Below are 11,365 nucleotides of genomic sequence, written 5' to 3'. Positions count from 1 at the left end.
GAATCCAAACACAGAATTGAAGTGGGTGCGTCAACCAAGGTGACAACAGCCATGTAACAGGTCCAGTGTCAGAGTCCAAAACCGGTTGGATTCAAAGTATAATCTTCTAATCAAGCCCAAAGTTATGGATCCAAATTCCTCAGGATCAAGAAACCTTACGGATTTCACCATCAAAAGAAGAGCAAGCATACTCTACTTGGTATGAAAAAAGAAAACCAAAAAGAACCAGGTCCAACAAAAATAAGGCCATGATAAAATTTCCCATAAATATGGAGCACAGAAAAACAAAAATGAAAGAGTGGAGCAAAAACATGATGCCATGACAATTTTGAGATGCTCTGATACTGAAACAGAAACATCAGTAACCAAATATGATACAAAAAATTATTCTGATCATCTCAAGCTATATATATCACCTAGTCTGGAAAATGTTCTGGATCATCTTCCCTTGTGACTCCCGTGCTGCAGCTTCCAACTGAAAAATCTCATCTGAGGAGAGACGCCAACCAAGAGCACCAAGATTACCTTCCGCTTGACTCACTGATTTCACCCCTGGTATAGGAACAGTTCCTTTGCAGATGCACCAATTTACAGCAACCTGCAAGCATGAGCAGCGAAGGACTGATATTAAGTTCTGCTAGAACTAAGCAAGATTGAATGATGGCTGGATGGTTAGGTCACACTATAATAACAGACGGGTCTCGGATTCAAATCCCATGGAAACCAGCTTGACAATCAAAAAAGAAAAAACCAAGTGCCCTGCTATGCACTCTGGATCCGAACCAGAATGGTAAAGCACCACAAATCACTATTTTATGTTGCATTCTTGAACTGTGCAGAAAAAAGGATACTTCACATTTTGAAACTCTATGCCTTGAAGACGATATCACATTTGTTCTCTTTTTCCATATATTCCACGAGTGTTTTGATTTCTATGCCTTGGAGATGGTATCATATTTTTTGTCTTTTGCCATAGATTGCACACGAGTGTACTTGCTTAGCAGCCATGTTCAAAGTTTAATCAACATCAACCAGGTGTAACTTCTAACCAACTCATGTGACTCAGACCAGGAAACGATGAACCATTCTTAACAAGCTTAGTAAATATGAAATGCATGGCAAGATAAGAATCAAAATAAGCAGTCTACGCGTCCCCCAACATGAACAATAAATACCAAAACAATTTGCAGTCAAAACGCCACTAGGTGTTGAATGTGACTGCCATTAAATGTTACACCCTAGTTGTGCTGCAAGCTACTAAGCTTCTGGACAAGGGGAAGAATAGGAAGAGAGCAAAACTATAGTTGCCTGATAAAGTTCAGACTGTACAATAGGAGATGATCAGAAGGTTAAGAACGATAGTTAGATTATTTACTTTGTCTACACAATTGTGGGCAATGTTATTATGTCTTGACGGATTATATCTAATGATTCCAGGTTCATTTTTAAGCAGCTTGGCTGATTATCCTGGCATGACTGTGATGCACAGGCTAACCATTCTGATCCAGCTGATTCTACTTTTGCCAAACACCTAACCGTCCAAGTGGTCAGAGTCCTCAGGGAGCAGTTCACAAAATTTTAGAAAAGAAAAAGTTCTAAACATCTTATGGTAACGTTGAAATTTTTTATAGTACTTTATAGATATAGGCAAGCTTTATGTAAATTACCCAAATATTAAAAAAAATCGTAAAACTAACCACTTCATGAAAACACAAACTCATCCAATGCTTTGTTAAGTGTGCCAATAACAGGCAAAGATGCTAGCAAGAGGAAGCTGAAACAAACATTACCTAGGGTATGGTTCTACCCCTCTTCTGGCAATTTCTTCTAGTGCACTAAGCAAAGGCCTCAATCCTGGAAGAATCGGCCTGAAAAGCAAAGCCCTGTGGGGAGTAGGCTGATCAGTATCTCCTTGGACAGGATTTTGGTTCTTGTCTAGAGTGTACTACAGAATCACCCAATGAGGATAAACAAAATGAGAACCATGCATTACCTTGGTCCAGCAGGAAGCTTTGATGCTGTATACTTCCCAGTAAGCATTCCCAGACCAAGAGGACAATATGAAATCAAGCAGATGCCAAGAGAATCACGTCTTTCAGTTCCATTTGACTATCTCCCATGCTCAATAAAGAAAACTGCACCTAAAAGTCAAGTTTGCACAACTATAAGATGCATAACCTAGTGTAAACAGCAGTATTTGTCCTCACAAAATCATATGGCTGATAAGTTTTCTTTTAAGTATAACACCTGAAAGTACCTGAGCTGAGCATAGTGGAACACCATGGACCTTCAGATAGTCATGAATCTTAAGGAGTTGCTTTGGGCCATAATGGGTGACGCCAACTGCACGTAATAAGCCCTGCTTGATATATCATAGTATAATCTTAGATTTATTGAGAATGTATATTGTTTATGGGTCTGGGTCTGGGTATGGACCTTTTATGTAACCTGTAACATGATTTGATGTTATCAGGTCTGGGCTAATGTAACACAGACCCGATCCAACTTGTAACATATATATATATAGTGGAATATAGGGCACGATTCAACACAGGAATCGTACCTCTCATTGCCGCCCCTCTTTCTCTCAACTTTCTTTCTCTTCTGCAGTGGCTGAACGCTGGTGTGTGACCTCTCACATGGTTTCAGAGCGGGTTCGTGTCTGATCACCACCCAAGTGTGCGAATCTGATTCCAGAAGGTGTGTCCTGCGAGATCCAATAATCTAACAGGTATAGTGATTTCCTTTTTATCCTCTTCCTTCTCGTTTCTATCTCCCTCCTCAACATCTATCTCTATTCTGCAGTGATACCGTGATCCTTTCTTTTTCTCCAAAATTAAATTTTGTTTTCCTGATTGAATCGGATTTCTGTTGACTTCAAATCTGTCTTTCATTCAAATCTATTTTTTTTTAGCTGACGTTTTAAATCTCTTATCTAGGTCTTGATTTCAGATCTGACCCACGTATCAGATCTCCTCTTATTTCTTAACGTAAATCCTTGTTGCTTCCAGATCTGAGGATCGATTCTATTTGAAACAGATTGAAATCTGTTCACATAACGTCTGATCTGGTATTGCCGACAGATCTGAATTCTTGCCAGATCTGATCTCCTTTTTCTTGCTTCTTTCATTTATTGGATTCGATTTCCCTCTTATTTATCGTCAACATTATTTCTGATCATTCTCGTGAGATCCAAAAACAAATATATATATATATATATTAAGATCTGCTTACACGACTTGGATAGGGGTGTGTTCTGCCCTAGCGTCTGCCCCACTTTTGACAATTAACGGCAGACCTGGACAAATCAGAATCAGACCAGATTTGACCTGTTTCTCAAGAGCAAGGGAACACTGCTGATTAATTCTGACTGCCTAAAGCAAGACTGTCTGTACCCGTACCCGTACCTGTACCCGTACCCGTACCCTAAAAAAAAAAAGGGGGCGAGAATTGTATTGCTGGGTAATTAAATTGCTGGACTGAGTGTTCCCTTGGGTTGTTGTGTTCTATTTATTGTCTTTCGTGTCATCGACCCCTGTTTCCTCATGGATTCTCCTTCTCTTCCGTCTAGTTTTCTTGGCCAACTCATATCTGAAAAGTTGAACAACTCGAATTACTTAACCTGGAAGAGGCAAATTTTGCCTTTCATTAGAAGTTTGGATCTCTCTAGACACCTCGATGGAACAATTCATGCACCACCAGAGTTTGTCCTGCAGGAAGAGCGAGATGATAAAGGAGAGGTTTCCAACAGATTAGTTCGTAATCCAGAGTTTGTAACATGGAGGAGAAAAGATTGGGCGGTTGTGGCCTACATTAACTTTACTCTCTCCCAAGAGGTATTAGTGGTCATTCCAGATGAATGTTCAACTAGGGAGTTGTGGCAGATATTGGCACAGACCTACTCACAGATTTCAGAGGCTAGGATTCTGTATTTAAAGAGAGAATTGCAGCTCTTGAAGAAAGAGAATTTATCAGTTACATAATACTTGTATCACAGATCAACTAGCCATAGTGGGTAGCGAAATCCCTGACAAAGAAAAAGTTCAACAGGCACTGAATGATCTTGGATCTGACTACCACATGCTGGTAACCTCTCTCCTATGTCTTCCTTCATTGACCAGTTTTGAAGATCTACGCGCAAAACTACTGCAGTATGAGGTTACCATTAGAGGTGAGGAGATGGCACTGAATTCCAGCAATCATGATGTACATGTCATAGGAATGGTGCTAGGCCGAGGATGTGGAGGTTTTAGAGGAGGACGTGAACAGGGAAGAAACAATCAAGGAGGTCGTGGATTGCTTCCCATGCCCACCATGTTACCTAACTCGTTTCAAGGGAACCAGCAATCTAGAAATGTACCAACATGTTTTTAGTGTAATAAAAGGGGATACATTAAAGCGAATTGTTGACATAATTCGCAAAACAAAGACAAATTTAATGGTGCAGGATCTTCTACTAGAGGAAAAGCAGGGGAAGGCTCTAAAGATGATGAAAAGGAGAATGTGAAGAATCTCCTTATTTTTGCTCTTTCGGGGTTGAACTTCAAACAGACTGAGCAGGGAACTTGGTACATTGATTTCGAGGTTGCTGCACATGTGACAGGTGATGTTTATTACACTGAGATAGATCAAAAATATTGTTTCTATTTCTAAACTTGTCGACGATACTAATTCTCCTGTCGAATTTACTCCTGTATGTGTCAAAGATCTTCTCATGAAGAAGACGCTCGTTAAAGGAGAACGACAAGGAAATATGTATGTCCTCAAGGAGTCTCCTCATGTTCGTGATGCTTCAACAAATTCACAGTCAATGTCATTCAAAGATTGTTTTAATCTATCTCAGTGTAATAAGCCAGAGATCTAGCATCGTTGTCTGGGTCATTGTAATCATTCATTTATTGAGAAACTCGTGTCTGGAGGACTTGGTCCACAGTCTAGTTTGAGTGTTGAGTCTGATATTTCTCTTTGTTCCAGTTGCCAATTATGTAAGAGTCTTGTTCTCCCGTTTCACTCAATAAATCAAAGAGCTTCTATGCCTTTTAAAATTGTTTATTCTAATGTTTGGGGACCTGCCACGCAATCTTCTTTATCCGGCAACCGTTATTATGTTATATTCATCGATAGTTATTTCAGATACACTTGGATTTATTTTATGAAACACAAATCTGAGGTGTTCAAGCTTTTTCGCTCATTTTATGCTTTAGTTTGTAATCAATTCTCATCTAAAATTCAATATTTCCAATACTATGGTGGGAGAGAGTATTTATCAAAAAAATTTACTGAATTTCTCCAAGATAATGGAATAAGTCATCGAATATCTTGTCCACATACATCACAACAAAATGGTATGGCGAAAAGAAAACACTGACACATTGTAGAAACTGCATTGAGCATGTTACATGACACTCATATTCCTTTAAGCTTGTGGATGAAAGCTTTTCATTCCGTTGTGTATGTCATAAATCGACTGCCGATAAAATTGCTAGAGAATCAATCTCCTTATTTTACACTCTTTGGGGTTCACCCTAACTATAATGAATTGAGAGTGTTTGGTTGTATACGCTATGTTCATATTGACAGTTCTCAACGTGACAAGTTCTAGGATAAGGTATGCAGGTGTAAGTTTGTTGGATATACTAATCAATACAGAGGTTATCGCTGCTATGACCCTACTACTAGTCGCATCAGAGTTTCACGAAATGTTGTATTTGATGAGACCAATACTGAGGGCACAGGGAGTGGAGGAACACAGCAAGGACGTTGAAGGTTATCAGTCATGGCTTGCCGCTGAGAAATTTGATCAAATGGAGACACATGACGCTTCCTCATGTGATACATTACCCACTGAACGGAATGAGACAGGCATGCATCCACAAAGGGAAGAGTCGCCAAATACGCAGGATACTACTATGCCCGTCGTTTCAGATGTTACAAAGTTTCAAGGGGCTATCTATGTGTGGCGAAACAAAGACAATGCTCAGTGACTTATTGTGCAGCCTAGGAGGTCTGAGAGAATTCATCCTATTGAAAAATGGGTCAGTTATGACAACTTCTCTATAGACTTACAGTTGTTCATCTCTCAAATTGCAAAGCAAGATGAACCCATCAGTTTCCCGCAAGCGTCTATGTCAATCAAATGGGTTGAGGCTATGAATGAGAAAATAGAAGCTTTGCATGAGTGTGGGACTTGGGAGATTGTTTCTAAACCATCAAACAAAAATGTTGTAGAGTCTAAATGGGTCTATAAGATAAAGTATAAACTTAATGGATCCATTGAACGCTACAAGACGAGGCTAGTAGCAAAAAGTTTCACTCAAGAATACGGGCAAGATTATGATGAGACATTTAGTCTTTTGGTCAAAATGGGAACTATTCGACTAATCTTGTCTTTGTCAATTCAGTATGGATGGACTCTCAGTCAGCTTGATGTCAAAAATACATTTTTGCATGGCAGCCTGAAAGAAGACGTGTATATGAAGCAACCCCTTGGTTACGCAGAATATAGCCACAACACACATGTTTGCAAGTTACAAAGAGCCATCTATGGGTTAAAGCAGGACTCTCGTTCATGGTTTGATAGTTTCTCCCTTGAAGTTCAACGACATGGATTTATTCGATCTCACCTTGATCATTCACTATTCATTTTCCGAGATCGTCAGGTACGCACTTTGATTCTTATATATGTGGATGATATTATCATTACTGAGAATTCTGATAAACACATAGAAGCTACTAAGGACTTACTGAGCCGACAGTTTAAGATGAAAGATTTGGGGGTCTTGCGTTATTTCTTGGGGGTTGAGGTGGATCAGCAGGATGTATCTCTTTCATTAACCCAACACAAATATACTTTGGACTTATTAGATAAGGCAGGCATGCTAGATTGCAAACCAATATCCACTCCTAGTGTACTAAACCATAAGCTCAGCTCCCAGGATGGGGAGGCATATGGAGATCCCAGGCAATATCGCAGTCTTGTGGGTATGCTTCAATATCTCACTTTCACTAGACCAGACATTGTGTATGCAGTGAATTAAGACTCTCAATTCATGCATGACCCGCGAACAGAGCATATGAATGCAGCTAAGAGAATCCTTCAATACTTAAAAGGAACTCTTGGGGATGGCCTAGTTTGTCATCAGTCCAAATCCAAAGGGGAACGACATCAACATCGACTCGATGTATATACAGATGCAGATTGGGCTGGAGATCCAGATGACAAGCGATCGGTTTCAGGATATTGTGCCTTTCTTGATGGAAATTTGATTGCATGGAATAGCAAAAAACATGCAGTTGCACGATCCAGTACTGAAGTTGAGTATCGATCTATGACAGTTGCTACAACAGAGGCTACATGGCTGAGGCATCTTTTGACTGAGGTCGGAGAATCTATTTTACCCACCACGCTCTTATGTGACAATAAGAGTGCTATCCAGATTGCCTTCAATCCCATTCACCACAGTCGCACCAAGCATATAGAGATTGATCAACACTTCATTCGGCAAAAGATAGAAGATAAAGAAGTTAAACCAGCCTACATTCCCACAGTTGATCAAGTGGCAGATTTGTTTACTAAAGGCCTTACCAGTATACGTTTTTGGTTCTTAAAGAACAAGTTGTACATGGTGCAAGATCATGCACAACTTAAGAGAGGGTATTGAGAATGTATATTGTTTACGGGTCTGGGTCTGAATCTGGACCTTTTATGTAACCTATAACATGATTTGATGTTATCGAGTCTGGGCTAATGTAACACAGACCCGATCCAACTTGTAACATATATATATATATATATATATATATATATATATATATATATATATATATATATATATATATATATATTGTGGAATATAGGGCACGATTCAACATAGGAATCATACCTCTCATTGCCGCCCCTCTTTCTCTCAACTTTCTTTCTCTTCTGCAGTGGCTGAACGCTGGTGCGTGACCTCTCACAAGATTTCCATCCTATAACTTAGTTGCTTAACAGCATCACACATATTACAAGATTCCCACTGAAAATTTCTGCAAAGAAAAACAGATTAATGAATATATTAAAGATTATCATTAGAGCTTTAACTGCCAGTTTATGATGAAAATGGTTTGTTCTGTCATACAGCGTCAAGTAACATCTACTAGAAATAGGAAAAAGCTTTAAATTGTTATTGGTTACTGTGACCTGAAAGGATTAATGTTATAAGGAAATTGACAGGATAACTAAATCTGATATGACAGCTAGGCAATTGCGTCATTGACACAGGTCCATACACCTAATCAATTCAATGGTTGCCCCAGATTTGGAAAGGATTTGGATGTTAGCTTCATATCCTTCATTTTAGAGCCACAGCTTCTTGATGTGATGGAGTACCCTACTATTCTTATATCATGATGCTCCTTTTGTTCTTTCCTTTTGTTTCATAGTCTCTTAGTTCTCAACATGGCGTTTTTCTTATGGCTTTCCATTCCTGGCATAAGCCACATATGACAAGGCATCTCAACATCCAGTCTAGCAATAGATCATCTCCAAAAAATATATCTGTCTTACCATAATACGTATAGTCAGGACATGTTTCTTACAAGAAGGTAAGACTGCTATTAGTTGTGAATGAATCTTCAACATAAAGATTAAGCTGGATGATAGCATCACCTGGTATAAATCCCTATGAATTGCCAATGATGTAACGTGGATACTTCTAACACAGCAATCGCCCACACTGATGCGGGTGCGACACTTGGACACGGCTTCCTTTGTGTCAAGTGAAGTCAGCCGCACTAAGGTCCATTTCTGTCTGAAAGTGGTTTCAATTAACCCTAACCAAGTCCCGTAATATATATATATATATAATGCATATCCCCGCACCCAAGTTTTTTGAGATTGCCTTGTCACACCTGCACCTATGTGACATAGATTGCCAATAATTATGCCAAATTCTATGATTACACTTTATCTTGTTGAAACACTTGCAAATATTATTGCTATCGTTGTCGCTGGTGCCTACTCGTGGCTCGACTTCAAATTAAAGGAATAAAGATAATATGTTTAATATGAAAATGTGGATAAGGAGGTTTACATGAAACCTCCTCTAAAATGTTCGCTCTCCCAAGCAATCCACAAAATTTTGTAAGTTATGAACACATCTATGTTCATAGAATAGGAAAATGAAGTTATTGAAATATATACGAGTGTAAAAACAATTGTGAAAAGCTGAAAAAACAGCTAGGAAATATGTAATATAAGGCACATATCTCAAAAGAGAAACCTGGCATTTGAAAATGCTGCCAGTCCTTTTAAGCATTATAACTATCCAAGCGAGCATACCCATGCATTGCCAAACTAAAGATTATAATTATACTTTGGCACTCAAATGACACCATGAACAACTTGAATGTACAACACAATGATGGAATTAATATCTGCAACTTTGGTGGAAATATACAACTTATTGATGTTTTCTCATATGCATGCATAATTCAGGTGCCTGAGCAAGCTAACATCTGGTAGACATATATGATAAAAGAGAAGACTTGGACAATATAAAATCAAACCATAGCATAAGGACTTTTGCAATGTTGAGATAATCACCACTTTAAGAAACATTCAACCCAAAAACAGTTCAGACCCTGAATGAATAGAAATAGGGACAGCAACCTTCTCATACATTGCTACTAGACCATCCCAAAGAGCTAACCCCTGGAAAGGAGCATAGTTTGCAGTTGACCAATGCAATTGCCCTATTCCAATCTGCTCAATTTGCAGTCGTTCTAAAGAAGACCTGTGCAGCCATTGCATATGTCTATGTGTCATGTATCTCAAGGCATTTAGAAATTCTTTGGAACTTATTATGAAACAAAACATGATAATTGAATAGGAAAATAATCATAAAAATATGTTCAAGATGAATATTTTATGCACGCCAAATTACATAGAAACCCTGCTAAAGTCTAAAACTCTTGAATTGTGCAAAATGGTAGTGAAATACAAAGATACAAACATAAGGGCATTAAAAAGGCAAAACGAAATTGCAAACTTGCAAGCTATGTCACATGGGTGCGGGTGCGGCACTTTAAAAAACCTTGGGTGTGGGGGTGCGGGAGGGCAAAAATATAAAAAATTATATATATATATATATATATATATATATATATATATATATATATATATATATATATATATAAAATTTTGAAGTTTTAACAGTTAACAACAGTAACCATCCAAAACATTTTCAACATGAGGTGTTCAAGTTTAGTTCATTTTTTGTAGCTAGTTGAGTCGAGCTTGAGCTAAATGAGATAAATAAGACTTGTTTTTCTTTTCCAAAATGAAGAGAGACCACTATTTTTGTTTCAAAACTGAAAGTAATAGCATTTGAACTCTAGACCTATTGAGCCAAATTCAAGCTAACTGGTTTACAGAAAAATTACATCATTTTAATACTGCAAACAGTATTTAAACTCTAAACCTATTTTGCAAGCCAAAAAATCGCTGCACGCATAATGATTTTCTATGTTTGTGTTTTATGCAGAAAATCACTGCACACATAATCACGGAAGTGACGGAGAGCGAGTGAGAGTGAGAGACAGAGGTCGAGTGAGAGTGAGAGACAGAGAGAAGAGACAGTGAGAGTGAGAGACGGAGAGCGAATGAGAGTGAGAGAGAGAGAGAGTGAGTGAGAGAGACAAAGAGAAGAGAGGCAGTGAGAGTGACGGAGAGAGAGTGAGAGAGAGAGCAAGTGAGAGAGAAGAGAGAGAGCGAGTACTTGAGGAGTGAGGAGGAGAGGTCGGAAGGCGTCGGCGTCGGGAGAAAAACTCGGGCAGGAGGAAAATTAGGGCAAAAAAATTTGCCCTAATCCTCCTCCCCTAAGCCCTTTTCATCGGGCAATTTTTTGTCAAAAAATTGGACACAAATGACTCTAGGTGCGTTGACCGCACCCAGGGTCCGGTTGACCGCACCGAGTGCCACACCCACACGCGCACTCGCGTCGCGTCAACACAGGTACGGCACCCGGTTGGCCGAGTCCCTGTGACATAGCTTGCAAGCATCCACAAATTGCCCAGCAGTAAGCCGCCAAGGATATGCAGCAAATTTAGCAGCAATAACAATATTTTCCTTTGCGCCCTTTGGACCTGAAGCATACAAGCCACTAAATTGAGCAATGAATGGTTAGAGCAAGAAAAAAAATAACAGCTTTGTTTTCTCTTGTTTATCATGTATAGTAGTATATTACGCATGCATTGTTAACTTTTTTCTAGTTAGGTCTCAATACTCATCCATATTTTATTTACCTTAATCGAGAGTGAGCTTTACCAAAGAAAGACCATGATTGTTGTAGCATGATCTGCCCATTGGTTTTCTTTATTCCCT

At 38.9% G+C, this 11,365-nt stretch overlaps 1 pseudogene across 1 annotated transcript; it reads right to left on the bottom strand.

Moving 5' to 3' along the window:
* Positions 1-230: 230 nt before the first annotated feature.
* On the bottom strand, positions 231-2,601 carry LOC149836300 (pyridoxal reductase, chloroplastic-like; annotated as a pseudogene). Its single transcript, XR_016432690.1, has 5 exons — positions 2,564-2,601; positions 2,258-2,343; positions 1,994-2,141; positions 1,791-1,883; positions 231-598 (listed from the first exon to the last, which is right to left on the bottom strand). The product of XR_016432690.1 is annotated as a pyridoxal reductase, chloroplastic-like (transcript).
* Between the last annotated feature and the right edge of the window lie 8,764 nt (positions 2,602-11,365).

Source organism: Nuphar pumila, chromosome 6, assembly GCF_984573655.1.
Source record: "Nuphar pumila chromosome 6, dmNupPumi1.hap1.1, whole genome shotgun sequence".
NCBI classification, from domain to species: domain Eukaryota; kingdom Viridiplantae; phylum Streptophyta; class Magnoliopsida; order Nymphaeales; family Nymphaeaceae; genus Nuphar; species Nuphar pumila.
Note: the sequence above shows the minus strand (reverse complement) of the source record. Positions and strands in the feature narration are given on the sequence as shown.